This window comes from Taudactylus pleione, unplaced genomic scaffold (assembly GCF_031769625.1).
Source record: "Taudactylus pleione unplaced genomic scaffold, aTauple2 ptg000314l, whole genome shotgun sequence".
Lineage (NCBI taxonomy): Eukaryota > Metazoa > Chordata > Amphibia > Anura > Myobatrachidae > Taudactylus > Taudactylus pleione.
In genome coordinates this window covers 9,017,171-9,038,750 of record NW_028284715.1, presented here as the reverse complement: position 1 = coordinate 9,038,750, position 21,580 = coordinate 9,017,171, and the positions used below count along the sequence as shown (strand labels likewise).

The 21,580-nt window shown below is 43.8% G+C and overlaps 1 protein-coding gene across 1 annotated transcript in view; it reads right to left on the bottom strand.

The window, feature by feature from the left end:
- NCALD (neurocalcin delta) overlaps positions 1-5,115 on the bottom strand; it is a 98,758-nt gene extending 93,643 nt beyond the window's left edge. The window contains exon 1 of the mRNA XM_088442668.1: positions 4,948-5,115. The gene's annotated coding sequence lies outside the window, so the exon portion shown is untranslated. The remainder of the gene's footprint in view (positions 1-4,947) is intronic.
- Between the last annotated feature and the right edge of the window lie 16,465 nt (positions 5,116-21,580).

The following is a 21,580-nucleotide window of genomic DNA, read 5'->3' as shown; positions in this document are numbered from 1 at the left end:
CCTAGTTATCTGCAAGTAGATATGCCGCTCATTGTGCCCGACTCTAAATTGCCCGTTGATCCACATAGGTTCACCTAGCAGGCATGCGCAGTGCCATAAGCTGATGATTTCCGTTCCACTCTAAATCAGGCCCACTGTATCTTATAAAGTCACCCCTGGTTATAAAAGTGGAAATGTTGCCCATAGCAACCAATCAGATTCTACTTAATATTTAACTACTACCTTACAGAAGATAATAGCTAGAATGTTATTGGTTGCTATGGGCAACATCTCCACTTCTAAAAACTCTCACTTAAGGAAATGTACCCCATAGGGCACGATTCTATTCTACGCGATGTGAATAGCGCAGGGAGTAAACTCCCGGAGCTATTCAATACACCGTGCTGCTAAGTACGACTAAGGATTTCTTCTCGCACCCCTCCAGGGTTGCGAGCAAAAATCCAGGCGCGATGCTGTTTTCTGCCCTTAGCGCCGGGAAAACAGCAACGCGGCGGGAAGTTTAGTCGGAGAATGCCTGTTCTGGCGCCTAAACACCCTGTTTAACCGCGAGAACGAGCCTTCCCCGACCTAACTCTGCACAGAATTGAATAGCCCCGGGAGCTGATTCCCAGCGCTATTCACATCGCGTAGAATAGAATTGTGCCCATAGAGTGCAATTCAATTAAATGCGATGTTGAATAACAATTGTCGACATCACACCCTACACTTAAGTCAGGAGATGCAGGTTATAGTGCCTAATGAAGGTGTTTAGTCGCGGTAAATTGCATTCTCCGACTTAAGTGTCACCCGCAATGCTGTTAGCGCACGCGCCAAGCTTGAAACCAACATCGCGGCACTAGTTTAGTCGGATTTCTGCTCACACCTCAGGAGGGTGCACGTAGAAATCCTCTGGTTGGCGTTTACAGCGCAGCCAAATGAATAGTCCCGGGAACTCATTCACGGAGCCATTCAACATCGCATTTAACTGAATTCCCCCCAATATTGCAGCAGAGTCTGATAAACAAAAAGAAAAAATGGAAACAAACTAAATGTTTTTAAATCTATTTGTTTCCCCCTTTTCAAACTGACAAATGAGTGAAATGTCCAGAAAGACAGAGGGAATTCCAGTGAAGTATTTACATGACATTTTTAGATTTGCAGTATAACAAATCACTGTTAAGAATAGGATATCACTGGGGTCTAAAACATGAATGACTCCTGTTTGCACTAGAAGTTTAGAGGCTAGTTTCCTGAAGGGGATGAAGTTCCACAGAAACTTTATACAGATCTGTTTAGGTAACCTGAGGCTCGTAAGCTAGTGTGGAACTACAAGTGCCAACACACTCAGACCTGTACTTCCAGAACAGCTGGACAGTTACAAGCTCTAGAGTCCATATTCAGATTCTGCAAACATTCAGCACTAGGTGGTTACGATGTAAACTAATGTAGAACCAGTTCATTAAACAAGTACAATTTGCACAAGGGGAGGTCAGATCACCTACAACAAAGGAGCATTAATTGCATGACTGTAAATAAAACTAAGTTTATCCAACAACTGTATCTCCCTACAACTTCCTCATTGTCATTTCTCACTTTCAATAAGAGAAACGGCTCCTAATTTGCATCAGACGTACAATAACAGTAACCTTCAATTTACTAAACCAGCTGAACATGATGTCACAGGTCTACTTAAATAATAGGCTCATTAGATGTGATAATTAACAAAATATCATCTGAAAGTAACTTATTTTGAGTAAAGCCAGACAAAAATACCCCCTGCCCAGCCAACAGGTGATAACAGCAAAGATATGTTATGTGTGTTACAGTACATTGTTCATTTTTCACCATGTTAATCAGTAAGGCCCTGTATCAACTCTTATGGAGATAATATAAATTGCTGGAGGATAAGAATAAAAAAAATATATCAATTGATTGAAGATATTGAAATTATTTATAACCATGCAAGACCAACATTATTTCAAAAATGTAATCCAAAAACATAATTTTATTCTATTCATTAATGCTCAGTTTCTAAGTACAAACAATATGAGATCAGGCATACTCTTTAACAACCTGCGAAAAAATCAATTCCAAGAAGAAATATTACAAATTAGTTTATAAAATATATTACAATTCAGTTGTAAACAAAAAGAAAAACATTTTACCATGGATGTGACTAATATCCCTTTTACACCAGAGCTAAAACCTGGGTTATTGCAGGGTTAACCCGGGTAGCTCCTTGGTGTAAAAGGGGACAGGGTTGGATTCCCAGGTCGAGTGACCCGGCAATCCAAACCAAGTAACTTGCAGCGTTTAACACGGGAATAACCCGTGAAACCCTGCAGTGTAAACAGCGCGATCCGGGTCACGGTGACCTGGATTGTGCCGCATGCCTGCCGATTGGCCGGCTTCAGTGGCGCTTGGAGAGGACGTCATCTCCAAGCGTCCACTTCAACGCCAGAAAACACGGGTCTGTGCTGGATTGGAATCCTGTTCCAACCTCCGGGTCAGACCAGGAATTTTGGTGTAAAAGTGGTATTAGTATTAAACATGTTGTCTTTTTCTCTCATTTGGACTTTGTTTTAGATTCCAATTTGCAGAATCAGCATATTAGGTTGCACAATTATGTAATTTTAAGATACAAAATAGATGTACAAATGGCAGGAATGGATCAGATAATGAAAAAATTAAACACAATTTTTCATATGTACAGGGGACAAATTTCTAGAAGTAGGACATAATTTTATAAAGGCTTATCCTGGAAAAATCTGTCACGTTCCAGCTGATGTTCATTTTATTGCCAATACGTTCATCTGGAGCATAGGTTCTCAAACTTGGTCCTCAGGACCCCAAACAGTGCATGTTTTCCAGGTTTCCTCACAAAATCTCAAGTGAAATAATTAGCTCCACCTGTGGATATTTCAAAACTTGCAGAATGCAAGTTTACTGGTTCATAAGTAAAACTCATTTTCATTTTAATCTCTACAATGTGCCTGTACTGGCTTCACCCCGAGTAAAGTATTATTAATAGATTTATACTAACAGCATGAAAGTACTGTGGCAGTACAAAACAAATTTACCAATTCATTTTCGGTTGAACGAATGAAGGGTTTCCCTAACAGTGCATGTTTTCCAGGTCTCCTCACAGAAACACGAGTGGAATAATTAGCTCCTCCTGTGGATCTTAAAATGTGTCAGCCAGTACTGAGTACACCTGCTAGGAAAAATGGAGACCATGCACTTGGTACTCCAAGAGGAATGAGCTTGGGAAACACTGGTCTCATGGAAACAAAACTGACAACTTGCTCTCTGTGATTTAATAAACCTAATAACACAGCTACAGTGTCCTGCGATTATTAAACATGAAACAGTTGACTGGCTGAGCCATCTACAGCCATTGGTTCCCCATGGGACAACGGGGTTGTGCTACACCGAAACTCTATCATATGGTTTAATTATCATCACACAATCCAACAAAAGTGAACCTGGACCCCTAGGGGACTGGTGGATAAAGGTCACACGCAATAATGCCCTTAAGTCACATGTATGATGATCACCTGGTACTTCTCATAGAAGTGTCAATAGCAAGTCTCAAACCTAGGCTGACAATCATATACAGGGAAAACAATGGGCTACTCAGGGTGACAGAGCCATATAAAACTTACTTAGGCTTACAACCTAATTCTGTTGAATCAATTGAGTAAAAATGCCCAAAAGGCAAAATAATCTAAAAAGATATTTTGGTGAAAATGGTATTTAAATAAAATAAAAAATTTCTCACAAAAACTGTAATGAATCAAAAAAATCCAAGAGATGCTTTAACTCCCAGACCGCTAGCAGTCCCCTAAATTTCTTTCCTACCAACACACTCCAATTTTACATCCCCTATGTCCATGTCCCGCCTGCTTCCATTATGTAGCTGTCATGTAAAGATAAACACATGTATGTTTAGTTATGTCTACTTGGAGGAAGTTCTACATATACATAAAGATTATGAATCACATAGACACTGACAGACATTACACAACTCACTGGAAATCTCTGCCACCAAAAGCGGAAAAGGGGAGTTTGTGAGTTTCAAAAATAAGAACTGTACATAAAAAGTACCAGTTTGCCGATCGGCGAACTCCAATACACACCAGCCAACAGCATCCAACCTTATAAAGTTTCTCTGGTTAAAAATGTCACTATATATTGGTTTGTTTTTTTTTCTTCTTTTCTTGCTCTCTGTGACAAACAACATCTGAAATACCATGGAGAAAGCTGTGCGGCAGCAACACAACAGAAGTGATTAGGATTAATAGGATAAGGTGCTGTCACTAACAGATTGCATCATAAAAGTATCACATTCCGCCCACAATACATGGTCCAAACACTTTCACTTTCCATCATATTTTCTTTAAGAAAATGTAGAATAAATCAATGTCGGTGAGATCTTCACACAGTAGAAAACCTGATTTTATTTATATATACACGGTATATATATATATATATATATATATATTATAAACACAGGCACACACAAAAAAAATAAAAAATCAGAATGGACAGAATAACTGTTCCACTCATGTGACACAGTAAAAAACATATTAAATAAATATAAAGAACACCAAGCAGACTTTACAATAGGCATGTTCTATCTGATCCACAACTGAAATGGCTGCACAGCATGTGAACAGTACATAATGTATGTATGTATGTATGTATGTATGTATGTCTCAGTGTCAGAGTTTATCTGTGAACAGAGATATGCAAGTAACCCAAGTCACTTCCTTTTGGCCTTACTACTGTGTTGCAATCTGACAGGCTGCAGAAAAAGTACAAACACTTCACCACCCTGCAGCTAATCCCAGCTCCATGTGTTCACATTGCAAAGTTGTGCTGCCTGTCATTTTGTTCTTATTTTCTGCAATGTTGGAAACACAGGCTGCAACATGCATTTAGCAGAGAGGAAGATGATGGGCTTACCAGATGCAATGCTGGTGGCTGAGTCAGGCAGCTAATACTCCATTCTCTTGCAGACCGTGAGAAGCAGCAGCAGCGAGGAGGAGAAGAGGGACTATTGCTCCACCATGCACCAGATTCACAAGCCTCTGGGCTGTGTGTGGCTTAGTGCACACACAGGCTCTGCCCCCAGATGACGTCCAGAAATCGCTGTCACATGGCCACATGAAAGCCAGGAGAGCGCTGGTTGTCGTAGCAACTCCAGGGCTGCTCTGAAATGATTTCAATAGGGTCATCCGTCACACTGTGTGTGCATCATTATAGGCTGCCTGCAAAATAAAATAACTCCAAGCACCCCACCTCATTTACATACCAGGGTCCTCCCCTCTTTATAAGATTTGCAGACCTTTATAATTATTTAGCAATTTGCAGTGTACTATAAGGGAATGCATGGTAGCCAGAGCCAGATTAGCAGTGTGCAGAGCTATGTGGGGGTTACAGTTCATTTACATGGCAGGCAGTGGTGGGGGTCGTGTATTGTCTGGTGTCTGCAGAACAATACGTGAGATACTTTTTCTGTGCTAGAGAGCAGGTCCAACTGAGGCACTGGAATGTATTGAAAATCAATATCCATGTAAATTTAAATTCAATAAAGGAATCCATTTTACTTATTATATGGGGGCAAAATGTATAGACCCACTAATGAGTGGAAATGAAATGAATCATGACATGTCATTTTTACACACATTATATACATATATATATATATATATATATATAAACCATATGTAGTGGTCCGGCTCTCCCTTTATAGCATAAATAGGCCGGTTGCCCGCAAGTGAATAAATAGCATACTACACAGGTTGATGCAGCACTCCTGGCGCAGAATAATCACAGATACGTCAACGTAATAGTCTACGTTCACGTATCTGTGATTATTCTGCGCCAGGAGTGCTGCATCAACCAGTGTAGTATATATATATATATATATATATATATATTTATTATTATTTTTTTTTATTAATTTTTTTATTATTATTTTTTTTTTTCTGGCGCTCAAAGCATACTACGGAGATCTGCCCCCGTTGCCCTCCATCATGAAGATCTTCTATCTTCTACACAAAGTGCCCTGATGAATATGCGCCAGCATTGAAACGTTGGCTTTTGCTACCTGGTAGTCTGTTGTGTCCTTTAAATGCCTGAGTGCCACCGATTGTGTGACTTATATAGAGAGAGAGAGAGAAAACAAGGTGAACGGCAGTCATCCGGATTTCATAAGAAGAAACACCAAGTCTAGCTGATCTTCAACGTTTCGGAACTTATTCTTCCTGATGACGGATTAAATTCCGAAACGTTGAAGATCAGCTAGACTTGCCCCTTACCTTGTTTTCTGCATGTCATTCTCTGCTGTGCACCATGGTTGTTGCTTCATTCAATAGTGCCTTCCCACAGGTTTTATATATATATATATATTATATATATATAGCGCCAGGTTAAGGTTTTTGGAGGGCCCAGGGCAATAAACCAGGGCCGCAACTAGGGGGAACTAAGGGGGCACGTGACCCGGGTGCCGGACTTGAGGGGGTGCCAGGAGGATAGGTTGCTGCTCTTGTGGGATTGGAGCAGCATGCCGGCCTTGAGAGACACAGAGACACCGTCAGTCTAATGTGGTGCCGGTCGCAAGCCAATCAGTGCGTGCGGACCGGCAGCCAATCAGCAGAGGCTGCCGGTCCGTGAGCTCCATTGGTTCGCGAGCGGCACCACATTGCAATGATGGCAGTACTGAAAGTTTCCCAGCGTGTGGTTGTCGCGTCCCGTGCCACTCCGAGCTCACCCTCCACATGGCCCTGGCAGGTAAGAGAAGGGAAATGGGGCCTTACTGTGGCATAATGTGTAACGAGCCTTACTGTGGCATAATGTGTAAGGGGCCTTACTGTGGCATAATGTGTAAGGGGCCTTACTGTGGCATAATGTGTAAGGGGCCTTACTGTGGCATAATGTGTAAGGGGCCTTACTGTGGCATAATGTAAACGTACCAAAATATTTGATCATGTGCCATCTAGTTTGAGAGGTGGTGATAGAGGAAAAAACTCCTGCAATTAGATAGCAGGTGGATATTCACATTAGATACAAAGTCTCCTAAAGGTTTGAATGAAAGCCTGGGGTTACAATGTTTTGTTTAAACCTAAGGGTGCTCACACACATAGCGATTTTTCATCCAATTAGGCCGATTTCGACGAATCGCAACAACGAATCGGTTAAAATAAGTCCAAATTGTGAGTTTATACTCACGAGCACGATGCGGAAGCGCGTCCCCGCTCGTCATACCTCACATTCTCTGATCTGCTGTGCTGTAGGGCAGATTAGCCAACCTGGAACACGATGAGAGCCGATTGTGAGGGGTTTTTTTAACTTACGACGAATCATATGATTCATCGCACAACGCAGAATTTGACTGACAGGAGCCTGGATACGCCCCTCCGCCATCTTGTGCAGCATTGTGTATGGAGGGGGAAAGAAGCACAGTCCGGAGCCTGCACACTGAAGTGTTTTTTTTGTGGAAGTTTGGTGAGTATTTGTACTGTTTAAATGCAACCACACTGACCACCAATGTGTGCCCTCCACTACCCACCAATGTGTGCCCCCCAGGTAATAAATGCATGACCCAGCCACCACCCGCCGTAATGAGGCGGGCGGTGGCTGGGTCATGCATTAAGCTCCCACTACCCACCAATGTGTGCCCCCAGGTAATAAATGCATGAACCAGCCACCGCCCGCTGTAATGAGGTGGGCGGTGGCTGGGTCATGCATTAAGCTCCCACTACCCACCAATGCGTGCCCCCCCAGGTAATAAATGCATGACCCAGCCACTGCCCGCCGTAATGAGGTGGGCGGTGGCTGGGTCATGCATTAAGCTCCCACTACCCACCAATGTGTGCCCTCACCTAACCAACTGGCCACCAATGTCATGGGCCCACCTAATAATTATTTAGAAAACAATTCAACTTTTTGAAAAATTAATAAACAAATTTATTTAAACAAGTTAAACAAATACATTACAGGAAGATTCTTCATATTGAAATAACATAAAATATTTGTCAAAACATGTAAAAAAATAAATACAATACAGATAAAATAAAAATACATTTAAAGTAATGAAACTTAAAAAACTAACAAAAAAAAAGTATTTACTGTAACCAAAAAAAACACCATACATTACATTTCAAAACACACATCATTCCTGTAAAACAGGGGTCTTCAACCTTTGGCCTTCCAGCATGCCCTGCCAAGGTTTGGAAATATAAGCATGCTAAAACTGTGGCAGGGCATCCTGGGATCTGTAGTTCTACAACAGCTAGAGGGCCAAAGGTTGAAGACCCATGCTGTAAAAGAAAGAAGAACATTAAATTACCTAAAAATAAACACATGACATTCCTGTAAAAGAAAACATGATTACTTTACCATACCAAACCTTTAAAAACCTGTAAAAAAGAAAATATTAAAACATTCAAAAATGTAACCATAACAACATAAAATATAACAAAACTATATACACTAATAATTATATGTCCTTTTATTTCCTCTTCATAGATATGTCCATGGATAGTGAACGTGAGTTAGTTAGCGGATTCATCGAAATCCTGCACTCTAATGAGTGTCTGTGGAAGATAACTTTGCGCAAATAACACAACAAGTCGCACAACTTGGCTGCATTACAGCTGCTCTTGAAGTATACGAAACGGTAAATTGTCGATGCTGACCTGAGAACTGTCCGGCAGAAAATTCAAAACTTCAGGACAGTGTACATAAAAGAAAAAAAGAAGGTGGATAACTCCAAAAAATCAGGAGCAGGCACAGATGATATATATGAGCCCACGCTCTGGTACTACCATATGATGTCCTTCATCAGTGATCAAGAGCCACAAAGGGAATCTATCGTGTTGATGGCTGAGCGAGAGGGAGAACAGGAGGTTGAAGAAGTGCCTGGACCAGTCTGCTGAAGTCTTGGTAAGTAGTGACACAGTTAATACACCAAAATCCTTAATGTTTTTGTTGTTCAATCCCAAATGTCTAATATAGTCAGTTAGTTCACAGACATTCCTCCTGCCATGGCACCGCACCTGGTCCATTGAAATAGGCCATGTACTCCTCCCTCACTTCTTTGGCATGTGCGGCCGATGTTGTAGAAATTGGTGGTGCAGACACAGATGTAAATTGTGCAGTGTCCCCCAGAGGTCCTACATCTTCTGGTCTAGCTGGGACTGGTCCTCGTTGGGTAGTTTTTCTTCACAAAAAGTTATGCAACACACAGCACGCCATCACGACCCAGTCTGTCTTCTCCACACATAGGTTGATGGTGGTGTGAAAAATGCGGAAGCGTTTGCTCATTATTCCAAACGCATTTTCCACAATGCTTCGTGCCCGGGATAGACGGTAGTTGTAGATCCTCTTCTCTCTGGTCAGGCCCCTCTGTGCAAATGGCTTCATCACATGTTCATGTAATGCAAAAGCCTCGTCAGCGACAAAAACGTAATTTAAGCTGTGCTTTGTCTGATCCAGTGAGGGCAAGTTAAGGGTTTTGTTGGTGAGTCTGTGGTAGAAAGTCGTCTGTTTTAAGGACCCACCATCCGAAGCACGGCCATTATTGCTGACATCCACAAACAGAAATTCATAGTTGGCATTCACCACTGCCATGAGAACGATGCTGAAGAATCCTCTGTAGTTGTAGTAATATGATCCGGTGTTGGCAGGTGGGTTGATGTTGATGTGTTTCCCATCGATGGCTCCTGCGCAGTTAGGGAAATTCCAACGTTGTTCAAACTCTTCAGCGATCCTCTCCCACTCTTCCACAGTGTTAGGAAACTGTAAAAATAGTAAAAAAGGGGTTAGAACATGACTATAATATTTTTTTTTCTTTGTTTCCTATATAGACTCCCACCCAAGACCTTGATTTGGGATCCACACCGGACCTCAGTCTGCTTGGGGAAAGTGATGTGGAGAATACCACAAAACTGGTAACACCCATTGCACCTGGACCCTAATCCTCTTCCCAACAACCCCCCCAAAAAAACAAGGGAGAAATGAGAACCATACGGAACGGGAGGACTTATTTGTCACGAATGCAGAACACCTGCTTCAGAAACCTCTTGATGCAATTGATGACTTTACGGCACATGTAAACAGCACTATGAGGAATATGGATGAAGAAACAAAAAAAAATTTCCTAAGGGTAAATTATGACCTATTGAGTAGGTGTATGAGCAAAAACATACACAATTCAACGTATATAGCTGACCCAATGCTATTTTCCCCTGCCCCAAATACCTATGTCAGGCCCCCCCCAGCCCAGTTAGAGATTACTCCCCCACCCAGCACCCCAAGCACTACCATTTTTAATGCTCTGCTGGATGCAGCGGATAAATCGCCCCGTTATACAGATATCTATTTTTTTTTTGTTTATTTTGTTCTTGCTTTTACTATCACCAAATTTTATGACTCCCAGTAGGTGCTGGCTGCATGGGATAGGGTGGTGATGAATCTGTTTGGACAAGGCCACTACGCACATGGCACAAGTACACATTGCTGGAAGCCGGGGCCACAATGTATACTTGTGCCATGTGTGTATTGGCCTGTTCAAACTGGCGTCTGACCCACCCTATCACATACAGCACGCTACCTATTGGGATTCATAACATTTGGTGATAATGCTGTTTTGTAAAAATGTTATTGGAATCTATATTGCATACAGTTCAGTGCACATTTTCATTAATGCAGCCTATTATTTGCTATTACTAAAACCCCCCCCCCCAAAATTCGTGAGGACATAGGGCCTGATTCAGAGCCGCTCGCTATTTGCGGTCGTTCGTTTTATAAAAAGGGGTGGCTATTCAAATGAACCGTTCGCACTTTGCGGTCTGTTCACGCCTCTAAGTCTGAACGAGCGAGCAAAACTTGCGGTTGTAATTTTGAAAAATACGCCCCCTTGCCGCTCGCACCATACGTCATGTCCGCTATTTATTAGATTAATCGAGTACATCGTACAGCATATGAACTGCTTGCTATTCTTGTGGTTGGTTTTTTCAACCGCTATTTTGCGAGCAGTTCTGAGTTAAACAAAAACAAAGTGACATGGTCAATGACGCTGCTGGATTAATTATGCACTCCCTTAAAACGCCCGTTTTGACCTTTAAGCACGCCTGCGTTCTGTTCTCCACTCCCCGTTTTCAAGCACCTTCCCCTGTTCCTCCCACATACGCCTCCTTCTGTCGTATTACAATCTGTACGCATGCGCAGATGTGCGAACATCGGTCAGAACGAACGAGCGGCCGCTTACGAGCGGCTCTGAATCAGGCCCATAGTGTGCAAGTGTTTTTTGGCCACGGTGGCTCTGTATTGTTCCAAGGTTGTTGTAGTGTTGTGTACACAAGATGGCTGCTATGCAGCACAGTTTTCTGCCTTATTGGCACAGTTAAAGAGTAAAATTTTAAACAATATTTAACAACAAATAAAAACAAATTTTTTTTCTTTAAACAAGAAAAAAATGTGTTGTGTCTTTTTTTACTTACCTTGCAATACTGGTACTGCAGCACTTTAACGATCGCTTTGCAGGTCTCCGGAATGATGACGCCCAAGGACTGAGGTGAGATGAGTGTCCCAAACTTCAGGTCTTCCAGTGACCTTCCTGTAGCCAGATACCTCAGGGTAGCCACCAGTCTCTCTTCAGCAGGGATTGCCCTCCGCCACCTTGTGTCCTGTCTCTGGATGTGGGGGGTCACCAGATGCAGCAATTCCAGGAAGGTGGCATCATCCATGTGCAGGTAGTTCCGATAGTCGTCCGGATTGTTCTCCTTGATCTCCATCAGCAGGGACATGTGAGAGCGGGTATCCCTTTGTAGAAGCTACTCCTTAGTCCAGCATGCTCTTGTCCTTCTTCGCTGGGCCCTCTTCCTAATCTCCCGGACCCCAGCTTCAGCGGCCAACACTCTATACCGATAGGGATCCATCAGCACAGAATTCAGGAACAGGATAGAATGCAGGTAGGTAGCACACACTTGCAGGTAGAATAAACTTTGTAAAAGGCAAGCCAAATACAAAGAGCACAGTAGCAATGTACAGGATTCAGCAGGAATACACCTAGCCTCATCTAGTAGCAGAGCAGAATGTACTGTACACAGAGTTTAAAGGGTGCCTGTTTTTTATACTCCCTAGATAGCCCCTCCCATTGTTTTGACTATTTAAATTTCCCACCAATAGTCAAGAGCCTGTTTTTTTTTTTTTAAACTCACGATTTGTTATGGCCAATCTCACGATGCGTACGATCCAATAGATTGTGAGATCGTAAAACAGATTGGGTGATTTTTTTTCTAAATCGTGATCATGACAGCAAGGGAGCTCCCGTGAAAGCTCATGAGGAAATTGGACAAGAAATCGGATTGTGAGCATATCGGTATGTGTGTGGGCACCCTAACATTTAAGATGTATTAATTTTGTTATACAACTGACTCTTTGAGATATTATGTTGCATACATTCTTATTCCTTATTATATATTTTCCATCTATATTTTTTTATTTATGTTTTTTAGTTGTGCCTCTTTTTGTATTGCATTCGTTTATGATGTGTGGACTAATTGTAAATATGGGTTTGTTATGTTAAATGCTAAGGGCAAAATTTACAAAGTGGCGGTTTGATGGCGGTTTCTATTCTATTCTAAACCCCGGCGGTTTGGTGGCGGGTTCTATTCTGCTCTAAACCCTGGGGGTTTGGTGGTGGTTTGCAGCGGTTTCTAAATGACAGCCCTATTTTAATCTATTCTAAAATGTGTTTTGACTGTGGTTTGGCGGCTGTTTTCTATCTGCAGATTTACTAAGGCCAAAACCGCTGCAAAACTGCCATCAAAACACATTTTAGTATAGAATAGAACAGGGCTGTCATTTATACCCCTTTCAGATATACAACCCAGAAAATTTCCTGCTCAGACCCGGGAATTTCTCCTGTGCAAAATCCCGGGTATTTGGTCAAGACCCCCCTTTCACACTACAGTGTCTACCCGGGAAATTCCCGGGTAGACCCCTTTCAGACAAGAGCAGGGGTTTTCAGAGTTTTACATAGAAAAACAGAGTTTTGTCATTATAACTGGACGTTATGCTGGCACACATTAATGAGGTCATGCAAAGGTGGGGATGTGGTACAAGGGGACTGGGAGTTATTGTTATTGAAATAAATACAAATACTTAATATTTGAAAGGTTCAAAAAATCTTTTATTTTAATAAAGGCCTTTGTTTTGCATACGAATTTTGAAAGCCTTACTTCCATATTTCTTACAAAATACAACACAATTCAAAACCAAACAATAGTATCAAAAAAAATAACAGTAAAGTGCACATTTACTTTAGAACATTGTTAAGTGCGCATATAGCTATGAGGCATTAAACAAGCCTTTAAAATAAAACAAAAAGGTAGATCCTTGTTTACACCAACTCAATATCCTATGACAAAAGCAGTAACCATAATATTTTCAACATCGTCATATGGGATATGTCTAGTTGACATCACTAGATATATTTGATCACCACAGTTAATTATTTCTGTAAATTGTAAACTCTGGGTGTTTGTCAGGAGTATGTTCCTGTGACAGAGTATTAGCTGGCAAAGTATCTTTAAATTGACCTTCGAGTACATTATCTAATGTACTATCTGTAAATGTTGAGGATGACTGAGGTGTTTGCGGATGCTTGGATATATGGGATGTAGTTTGGCCAAATGCTGGGGGGGGACTTTACTTGTTGCGCATACTGGGATGTTTGGTTAAATGCTGGGGGGGACTTTACTTGTTGCGCATACTGGGATGTTTGGTTAAATGCTGGGGGGGACTTTACTTGTTGCACATACTGGGATGTTTGGCCAAATGCTGGGGGGGACTTTACTTGTTGCGCATATAGGGATGTTTGGCCAAATGCTGGGGGGCTTTGCTTGTTGAGCATACTTGTATGTAGTTTGCCCAAATGCTGTGGGGAAATTAGCGTGCTGGCCATACTGTGATGTATGCTCAAATGAGTTGGGAGACTGAGGTTGTTGCACATACTGGGATGGTTCCCCAAATGAGTTTGGATAATTAGCTTGTTGCCCAAAATGGGTGAGTGGTGGAACATGTTTTGGTTTGTAGTGGATTGTGCTCAAGATTTGAGTAAAAAATTTGCAGTTATCGCGACTAAGCCTTTCCTGCATAGCCTTCATTTCCTTTAGCAAATTACTCGGCATTTCTCTCTCATTGGCCATGAACCGCTGCAGTCTGGCATCCTCTTGTGTCTGCCATTCCGAATCTAGGTCGCGTAGTTGTTCACAAAGAATATTTGTCATGGATTTGGTAGCAACATCAATTTTGCTCTTCTTTTTAACGTGTTGGCACTGTGAAAACTGAAAGTAAAAGAGAGAAAACATTGGGCAACAGATGTAAAAAATATTTCAAACACAAAACAATAAATGGTCCCAATTCAAAAAGCAGCACGCCTGTTTGCATGCGGTGCCCATCCTCCACTGCAAGATAAACGCAGAAACAATACTATATGCTAGAAATTTAATGACAACATTACATAGATTAATGCAGCAGAACATAAGTTATTTGAATTAAACTTACTGTTACTGCGTAGGGTGGGCTTGTCTCCCTGGGTCTGTGGCTCAGACTCAGAATCTTGCCTTTGCGTTGGAGAGATCACATCTGTGCCAGTGCTTGGTTCAGTGATGATGGTATTAGATGAGTCCTCATCTGGGTCATCAAATAGGACCTGCGATAATGCCGGGTTCTGCTGGGTGCTCTCAGGAGTTGTTGAAGGCGTGCATGTTGTTGTTGCAGACAGTGTGCCAGCGTCACTTGAAGAAGATAGAGCAATGGGGTTGCATAGTGCTGTATGCCCAAAAGCCGAAGTGCATAAATCGTATAAGGCCCACTCCATCCTTCCCACACCACTGCGATTATGATTGTGGTTATGGACCTTTGTGTATTGTTTCTTTAGGCTCTTTAGCTTATTAAGGACTTGCTGCTGTGTCTTCACAATACCCTGGCTGGCCAGGATTTTGGCAGTGTTGCAATAGATCATGGCATCTTTAACAGTGCCTGTGATTTGAGCTTTTATTTCCTCCTCTCCCCTCACATTTAAGAGCTCATGGACCTCCTCGTCCTTCCAATGTGCCATGATCACCAACCACCTGTACACAGCAAAAATAAAGATTACCGCACTAAAGAAAACCCAGAAAATTGAGATAAAAAATAAGAAATAAATAAGAAAATGAATAAAAAATAAATATTTTGTTAGGTAATAAAGTTTTCAGTATTTTAAAACAGATGCCATATATAATAAGAAACAAGCTCTTTTAATAAGGTAATAAAAAACAGTAATTTACATAGTATAACACTATGACATAAATAATAACATTAGATGCTAAATATGTTTACACACCTGGCACCACTCTCCAAACACCTGGTACAAGTTCACCTCGTGGTGTTGGGGGCCTCTCTGCAACTGTTGCAGCACCTAAATCTGCCTTGTAGCACTGCACAGGCTTCTTAGCGCTATGTTAAGCGTTTATATGGCGTCTGCCCTCCACTGTCCGGCTGTTGCTGATGATCTCATCAACAGGCAGCCGCGTCCGGCCAATCAGGAGCTGTTTGGTGAAGCCCGGGAGTAAATTCCCGGGTAGCACCATTCAGACAGAAGCAGGGTAATTTTCCGGGACTTAAGTCCCGGGAAAAACCCTGGTCGATTGCAGGGGCGGTACCATTCAGACAGACGCGGCTATCCGGGAATTTGTCTGAGGGAGGCCAAATTCCCGGGATTCTCGACAAGTCTGAAAGGGGTATTAGAAACCACTGCAAAACCGCCACCAAACCCCCGGGGTTTAGAACAGAATAGAACCCGGCACCAAACCACCGGGGTTTAGAATAGAATAGAAACCACCGTCAAACCTCCGCTTAGTAAATTTTGCCCTAAATATTCAATGATACAGTATTTGCCATGTGTCACGACCAGAGTTTCTCGGCATGGTGGTCGACGGGTATTACCTGTGAGGTCACTTGGCGGGGGGCGTCTGGCGGTGGCGCTGGTGTTTGGCGAGGGGCTTTGGCTGTGCATGGTTCTGTGCGGGCATGTTGTCACTTTGGGCTGGTGAGGCCTGGTGGTGCTTCGGTTCCGCTCCGGCATGGGCGCCGCCATCTTGCCTCCGGTCACGTGACCTAATCGCCCAATCCTGGTTTGTCACATGCTCTCTCTGGCCAGTCACGGCACTGCACTTGGTATTAAGGGAGGTTCAGAGCCTCACTTCATTGCCAGTGCAACGTGTTTCTCAGCATAGCTGAGAGAGAATTCCCTGTGCTCACCATCTGTTCCTGTGAAACGCTACCTGCCTGCCTGCTTGTCTTCTCCAACCCCGCTGGACTACCGTGCATCCTCCATTACCTTCCCCTTGCCTGAGAACCTAAGTCTGCTGTTCACCCTGCACCTTGCCTCCACTGACACTCTGCTGGATGGTTTTCCCTCAGCCTGCATTCTTCATTTCAACCACTACACCTGATTTCCCCTGCCTGTCTTTTTTCACCACCCTCACAAGACCCGGATACTGGACTGCTCCTATCTGCCACTACCTGGACTTTACTTCATTGCATTCACCTCAATTCCCATTTGCACTTTAGTGCCATCCCTGGACTTATTTTCTCCCATTGTTCATGTCTGCTAAACCAATTAAAAGTTCCACGTTTTGTTTTAAATCTGCTTCTGTGTCTGCTCCTATCACCACCGCGGGCCCACAACAAAACCAGGACATCACACCATGCTATTCCTTAACGAGATAAAATATAATTTTTGTATTGAATTTAATTATAAATTCGGAACGATTGATGGCTTATTATGTATATGGACAGTACTTTAGTTGACAGTCTGCTATTTTAACTTTCACGTGTTATTTTAATGTTCACGGGTTACTAAGGTTTCATAGCAACCATATACACGATTTGTACGTCACACTGCGTGACACCATTTGTTGACGTTATCTGAGTGAGATGCCCGCATGTGGCGCGATCTTGGAGGCAGCGACTGACGGCGTCTCCCAGGTGAGTACAAATTGGTTATCACATTTGATTAAATGATGTGGGTATATATGTATGTTTGTTGGCACTTGTTTGTATACTGTTCCCTGATGACGGGGATGCTCCACGAAACGTTGGAATAAAGAACATTTGTAGTTTTTGAAAATCTCCTGAGTGCTGCCTCTTTTATTGGACTGTATATATATATATATATATATATATATATATATAGCGCCAGATTAAGGTTTCTGTAGGGCCCAGGGCAATAAACCAGGGCCGCAACTAGGGGGTGGGCTAAGGGGGCACGTGACCTGGGTGCCGGACTTGAGGGGGTGCCGGGAGGCTAGGTTGCTGCTCTTGTGGGTTTGGAGCAGCATCCCAGCCTTGAGAGGCACAGAGACACCGTCAGTCTAATGTGGTGCCGGTCGCAAGCCAATCAGTGCGTGCGGACCAGCAGCCAATCAGCAGAGGCTACCGGTCCGCGAGCTCCATTGGTTCGCGAGCAGCACCACATTACAATGACGGCAGTACTGAAAGTTTCCCAGCGTGTGGTTGTCCCGTCCCGCGCCACCCCAAGCTCACCCACCACACGGCCCTGGCAGGTAAGAGAAGGGAGCCTTACTGTGGCATAATGTGTAAAGAGCCTTACTGTGGCATAATGTGTAAGGGGCCTTACTGTGGCATAATGTGTAAGGAGCCTAACTGTGGCATAATGTATATGGGGCATTACTGTGGCGTAATGTACAGTATATGGGGCATTACTGTGGCATAACTGTATAAGATGCATTACTGTGGCTTAATGAATAAGGTGCATTACTGTGGCTTAATGTATAAGGGGCATTTCTGTGGCATAATGTGTTGTAAGGGGCATTACTGTGGCAGAATGTGTTGTAAGGGGCATTACTGTGTGGCATAATGTGTTGTAAGGGACATTACTGTGAGGCATAATGTGTTGTAAGGGGCATTACTATGACACAAAACCACACACCCTTTTCGTCCTCTATGTTGTATTTTTTTGGGGGGCGCCAAATTATGGCCTTGCCCCGGGTGACAAGGGCCCTCATTCAGAGCCGTACGCTCTGAGCAGAGCGCACGCTCTGAATGAGGGCCGCCCTCCATAATTATGGAGCGTCCTCCTGTACGCTCATATAGCTGTGGGTCACCACCCACAGCCTATACGAGCGTGCAGTTTGATGGCCGCGATGGTCTTGACCATCGCGACCATCGCCACTGCGAGCCGGATCCTGCGGTTGAGTTTTTCAACCGCAAGGCCCGGAGTGATTTTGGCTCTATCAGAGCCAAAATCACTCCCACTGACATCACTAGTTCCCTTGGGAATGCCCCCATCAGGGAGGCACGCCCCCGGCACGCCCACCAAAGGGGGCGTGCTGTCAATCAACATCGACAGCACACCCCCTTTGATCAGACACAACGAGCGAAGGAAAGTCCTTCGCTCGTCGCGTCTGGCGCATGCGCACGACGGAGCTCCCGCCGTCGTGCGCATGCTCAGTGCACAACATCGACCCACTTGCGAGCGGACAGCCGCTTGCGAGTGGGTCTGAATCAGGGCCAAAGCTCCTAGTTTCAGCCCAGAATAAACCTGTTGGGTCCCTACCAATAAAATTGTCACAATGATATGTTGACAATGTTATTAAAAAGTATAATGTGTAAATAAATACTCCCAGTGCCACCAATGTGTAGAACACACTGTAGTGCCAACAGTTTACATTATGCTACAGAGAACCCCCACTTCATATTATGCTACAGTGCCCCCTGCACTGGGGATGTGACTATGTGTAGGGGCCCCTTGTAAGTGGGGGCCCTTGGGCACCCAACCCGGCCACCATTTTGTTAATCCAGCACTGAATATAGCAGGGTTTGGCAGCTAGGAGAGTGCAGCAATTTTTCCAATTTTGTTTTTGTTTTGGATGTTTCTTCTATATCATACTTGCCGACTTTAGCTAGTCTCAGCCCGGAGGAGGAGGAGTCATGTGGGTGGGATGGGTGCGGAGTACTGCAATACACTCCCTGCACCGGTTTGCCGTCATTACCGGCTTTTCAGCGCTTGGTACTGGGCTGCAATGGCGATATTCATAGCAAATTGTATCATTAAACACCTTTTTTTGTGTTCTAATTGTTTATTGGCAAGGGGAAAGGGGAGGTACATACTCTTAGAAACAAATGTAGACCAACAGGGGTGTTGTGAGTTGTGCCATATAAATAAATTATTTTCATTCTCAATTGGTGGCTAATGTCTAAAGGGGCTCATACATCACTGCTGCAATTCCCCGATCCCCTGATGCTGATCCGCCAATCAAAATAGCTGAATTTTAATGCAGAATTTTCTTGATGACTCGGCAATCATCAATGCTTGCCGAGTCATCATGAAAATTCTGCATTAAAATTCCCTGATTTGCCAATACTTTTTTGGTCTGGATCGGCAAATCTGAGAACTGCAGCAGTCGCAGATGTATGGGCCACTTAAGTTAATAAAAAAATATTTAATCTAATATTATTGTAAGGGGAATAGGTGTGCTAAAATATGCTAATGCTGCCAAAGCACAGCCGACATAAAGACGCCCACTGCCGCCTTCTCATATCCGTCCAATGTCGCTCTTCTGTTTAAACATCGGTACCCTTGACGTGTATCAGGCAGCCACGCAGCATTTACAGCAAGTCTGACCAGCCGCAGACACAGCAAGTCTCTTCACACGCAGAGAGCTCTCAGGCTGCTTATGCAATCACAGTGGCTAATGTATGCACTCCCATGAAACGGCATTCAAACGGACAGACCCACCTGTGTTTTTATGACCACCCACCCCCGTTACCACCCCCCAGACACTGACAGCCTAACTTTGCTCCTGTCACAGTAAGGGAGCTGGCACTACAAATACAGTGGTCCATGGGGGCAGCCCGGACCCCCGGAGAGACTTAAACAAGGGTTCGGGTGTGTGACCCCACCCCCACATGTGAGGCCATGCCCCATTATCAAGAGGCCACGTCCCATTTTTCCCACCACGCTCCCTGCTGTGCTGCCCGCACCAGGTGCATCTAAAGATAGGGTCATCACTGCTCCGGTGGCTATCTAGGATTGAATTCTAGGGATTGAATTCTTATTGGATGGAGCTCACTATAGAAATATCAGGGTTAGGACAAAAGCCAAACCCATTGATAAGATTGCCTCCTTCTTAGCGATGAACCAGATACCTATTCTGTAAATAGGTGAGGAAGCTTGCTGTTTTCCTAGGCTTCTCCCTCGGGTGACATTGTGACAGTGTAAATCAATATTTAATTTGGTGCAAGATGTGTAAAAATCGACATCGAATAGGTTGAACACTGCAGCCTTCCTAAAGTGTTGCATATATCCCATCTTAATCTGGAGTTTCCAAATTCCTAACCCTGTTTTGCGTATCCCAGGGAATGCTACAGGCTTTCTACTGTGTTATTCAGTTAAGCTGGATACACAAAGTACAGCGGCGCAACCCAGCAATGGAATGATGCGATGTAATGATACATCGTATGTGCCGTACACAGGCCCTGATTCAGAGCCGCTCGCAAGCGCTGTGCGCTCGCAAGCGGCCCGATGTTTATGAACTGCACATGCACCGCATCCGGCATGCGCGAGCCCCGCCAAGCGACTGAAGTTCAATCGCTACGGGGCGCGCAACAAGACGGGGCGGCTATCGATGGTGAGTGACAGCTCGCCCTGTTTTGTGGGCGGGTAGGGGGGTGGCTGGACAAACGCAGGCATTCCCTTAGGAACGCCTGGCGTTTGTAGGGAGGTCTTATTGACATCACTACTGATGTCAGTAGTGGACTTCCTGCTCTATTTGAGCAGAAAGTCCACTCAGCCTTGCAGCAGCCTAGACCCTACCGTAGGGTCTCGTCGCAAGTCCAATGGTCGAGATTATCGCTATGGTCTCTTGGCCGCTCGCACAAGCTCGCAAAAAAACGACCATAAACTCAGCGAGCAGGTCTGAATCAGGGCCACAGTGCACAATCCGGCAATGTATCGTTACATGCTGCATATAACTGCACCACGTCGTTCATTGCATCATCTCATCTGATGTGCAGAACATTAGACGGGATGATGCGAGGAACGATGGATTGGGCATACACACTATATAATGTGTACGATATATTGCTCCAATTCGCGTCAGAACGATATATCGTACAATACATCGTATAGTGTGTCCCAGCTTTAGTGTGAGCAAATTCCTCTCTGGATAACTGAAATAGTGTGAGACTGATTACATTTATGTGTGGCATTGGCTCGGGGCACATGCAGCTGTCCTGATCTAAAATCTACAATCTGCTTTTTGGCATCTGGTACTGATCAAGATCTTACTTAATATAGACAGAAAAACTGGAAAATATGCTGCTTTACTGATAAACAATTTATAGCGTTCTCCTGGGTCATAAGGCTTAGCAGTAAGCAGGGCCGTAACAAGGGGTTCTGTGGGCAGCACCATCACGGCCCTTGCTTCTGGCTAGCATGGCACCCTTCAGCCAGTAATGCTGCGGCAGTGCCGCCCGGAGAGTCCTTTGGACGCTACAGACAGGCACCGTGCCGTGTGTA